The sequence below is a fragment of the Lissotriton helveticus genome, chromosome 1_2 (assembly GCF_964261635.1).
Source record: "Lissotriton helveticus chromosome 1_2, aLisHel1.1, whole genome shotgun sequence".
Lineage (NCBI taxonomy): Eukaryota > Metazoa > Chordata > Amphibia > Caudata > Salamandridae > Lissotriton > Lissotriton helveticus.
Genome location: NC_136058.1, coordinates 373,212,647 through 373,216,590, shown reverse-complemented (window position 1 = coordinate 373,216,590; position 3,944 = coordinate 373,212,647).

Sequence of the window (3,944 nt, the reverse complement as noted above, 5' to 3'; positions counted from 1 at the left end):
TGGACCTGATGGGTTCAATGCAAAATTCTACAAATCATTTGCATCCCCTTTGATGCCCCCTCTTCTAAACATGTTCAACGACTTTAGTGAATCCGGCCAGATAAAAGGGATACAGACAGAGGCTATCTTAGTGATGATACCCACGGAAGGGAAGGACCCATCACAACCTAAAAATTACAGGCTCATATCCCTGATTAACATAGATTGCAAAATGTATGCCATGATCCTTGCTAAACGTCTCCAAAAATATGAATCCAAACTTATTCACCCTTCACAAGTGGGATTTCTAAAGAACAAACTTCCTAGTGATAATACACAAACTTTATGTCACACCTTGGAGAAAGCCAAACTAACAGACTCCCCAACAGTAGCAATCACGTTGGTTGCCGAAAAGGTTTTCGACAAACTAGACGGGTCCTACCTTAGAAGTGACACTCGAAAAATTCAATCTGGGAGACAAACTTATCCGAATGGTAAAGGCACTGTATTTTAACCCTTCCGCCCAAGTTAGAGCAGGTGGGAGCCTCTCCTCATCTTTTAAGCTAGAGCAGGCAACTAGGCAAGGATGCCCACTCTCACCTTCTGTATTCCTATTAGCAATAGAGCCATTCCTTTATAAGCTTCGGAACAACAAACAGATCACAGGAATGCGCTTAAACAACAACACAGTCAAAATAACAGCTTACGCAGACAATGTGTTAGTCATTTCCGAGAAAGCGGAGTCTGCTATTACTCTGCTAATGTCATCAATAGAAGACTTCTCCGCAGTATCTGGTTAGAAGCTCAAGCAAGACAAGACTGAGGTAAAACTGCTCAACAACCTTGGTGACAAAGAAATAATTGGCAGCTCGGGCCTTACATGGCAACCAAATATTATTTAAAAAATGTACCTTTAAAAAACAATCCATGATGTGGCTGTTTCACTCGTTGTGTTTTTAAATGACAAGGCTTCCAGCTGCTCCCTGGATTTTTTTGTAATATTGTTGTAACCAAGACATAAATAAATCACTCCCTAACCAATAACTGAAGTCAGAAGCAGCTACAATGTCATTTATACGGCCTCTAACAGAAGCTTAGAAAGCAAATGGAAAATAAACCCCATCAAACTGCTGGCCTGAGAAGTAGCGGATATCTACTAGTAAAATTAAAAAGCTTTGACAATGCCAATAGGTATCTCCCATGGAACCCGCTAGTGTACGCATGCAGTCGCTGCGCTTCTCTTGTAATCATTATTTTAAAGCTTATGTGTGGGCAGGCACTGAGGCAAACTTTGAATATTTTTTTATTTGCTTTAAGAAAAATCATAACAAGACAGCTGTTGTGCCCATTCTCCACGCAAGAGATGGGCTATATTTAAATTAAGTTTCTTAACCATGAAAACATTTATGTGGCCGTTGTGTATGTGCACACATTAGCAGCAGCGATCTGTTTGCTTTATTTTTAATTTACTGTTACAAGATGGCAGACAGCCTTCTCAGAAACAGTCAATTATAAAGTATGTGCAGAATGGATGCCGGTTCAGGAGGAAGAGTGAGTGCAGAAAAAGAGTGATGGGATAGAAAACCACGAGGGAGACAACTGGAAAACACATGCACTCACATGGAGCGCCTAAGCTAAAAGAAAAACAATGTTTTATAAAAAGTCAGCAGTTGAAGTTATAAAAGCTAACCGATCAGAGAAATGGTAAAGAGGCTATGTTCAAGGGGAGGAACAAACACAGGACTGACAAGATGCAACATGGCAAGCCATTGGGTAAGAGGCTCTGATATCATTCCTGTGCCCGTAGGGGGACATTCTCCTCCTTTGTGACCTTCACTTGTGTTTGTGATTACCTTTACATCCAAAGCCAAGATTTAAGGCTGGGTTAGAATCCAAAAAGAACATCTTAGAAATCTAAGATTCAACAACAGAGTTTTCAATCCAAGATGAACCTAACATTGGTGAGAACAAAGTTCCAAACAAAAGGATCCAGTAAAGACACTATTATCAAGAGGAAAAGTGGGGTCTGTTTCACAGAGGTTCCCACTTGTGTAACGTCAAACTGTAAACAAATTGGTGCAATTTTATATACTGATCTTAAGTCTAACACTGAAATAGATTAGTTCGAAAAGCAGCATTTACGTTTACTGATAATAGAATTTAAACAGTGTTGCTTGGCCAGTCGTCAGCAAAATACTTTAGGAAGAATTGTCTAGTCTTTAATTTGCTGTAATAGGTTCATCACTGGCCTCGTTCCTACAGGTAAGAAGGCTCATTCATGGTACATGTCTGTTCTCATCAGGACTGGCAGAATGAATGAATGAATGTTGCATTTATACTGTGCCTGGTTACTCCGTACGGATTGTCTCTGCGCTGAGCAGTAACATGTCCAGGTCAGGAAAGTCAGGGCCAGTTGGGCTCTAGCTCTGTCTAAAGAGCCACGTCTTCTGTTTTTTTCGGAGGTTCGCGTCAGACTGCTCCAGTCTTAGGTTGAGTGGTATAGAGTTCCACAGCTGGGCGGCCCGAAGCCCGAAGGAGCAGCCCCCGGTCGTGCCCGGTATACTCTGCTTTTCCCGATCTAAGTGCCCTAGCGGGAGTGTATGCCTGGATCAAGGGAAAGAGGTAGTTGGGACCCCTTCGGTGCATTATCCCGTGTGCGAAACACAGGGCTTTGAACGATATTCTGTGTCTGACTGGAAGCCAATGGAGATGAGCCAGACCTGCCCTTATGGAAGTCCATTTAGGTATTCTTAATAGCATCCGGGCAGCAGCGTTTTGTACTCTTTGAAGCAGTGCCAGTCTGCCTCTAAAGGTCCCCAAATACAGCACATTGCAGTAATCAAGTCTCAACACCAGCAGGGCCTGCATAACTGTTTTTTTGTGCTGAAGTTGGTATTAGCCTCAGAAACTTCTTTAACCCCTCCCATGCTCGTCAAGGCCCACTCGGCGCACCTGCGCGGCGCGTTCTGTTAAGCGGGCGGGGCCGTGACGGAACCGCTCCGTCACAAGCACAGCCCACCCGAGGCTCGTGACGGAGCAGTTCCGTCACGAGCATGTGAGCGCCACGCGCCCCCCCCCCAGCGCTGCAGCGGAATTGCCGCCGCCGCCAAGGGGTTAATAGTTGCAACACTCCAAAACAGGCCCTCACTACGGCGCTGATCTGACTATCAAATGATAGCTGGATGTCAAATAGGATGCCTAGGTTTTTTACTTTAGTGGCCGGGTGAGACCCATATCCGCCGGCCACCATGCCGAGGGCCAGATAGAGGGCTGCTTCCCCACCACCAGTATCTCGGTTTAGTCAGCATTTAACTTCAAGCAGCTAGCCTACATCCAGGTTGCTCTGTCAGCGAGACACAATTTAAAATTGGCTGCAGCCCGGTTGTCATCATTGACACCATTCTCACACCATGTCCCTCGATCAGGTCCGCCAAAGGGCGCATATATAAGTATCCAGAAATTGTCATGGGATCATTCCAGAGTAATCCACTTCCATCCTGGAGCGGTTATAGGATCATCCTGGAATAATTGACAGTCATCCTTAAATTAGCTAGAACTCATCCTGGAGTAATTCTCCCTCATCCTGAAGTTGTCAATTAGTATTCGTGGAGTTGTAAAAGGTAATCACTCCCTGCCAGTAGAAGTCATCAGAACACCATCCTACAGTAGTTTTTGTGATGAGTCTAGGTTCGTCATCACATTTACATTTTTTGTCCTACAGGCATACTTCAGGATGGCTTGAGATGACTTCCCCAGATAATTGCAGGAATAGCCTGACTGTAATCATCAGATGAGTCTCGGATGATCTTCCTTTTTGACATGGGGAGGGTTATGAACCAGAGACCGGTCCCAGGATGCTTGTTTCCCGTTCAGGGAAGGCATGGCTTGGCAGTTCGGGCTGGTCTGTTCCCATGAGGCACCGGGTCAGACTGATTTGCATATGGCCATGTCTGAAATGGGGTGTC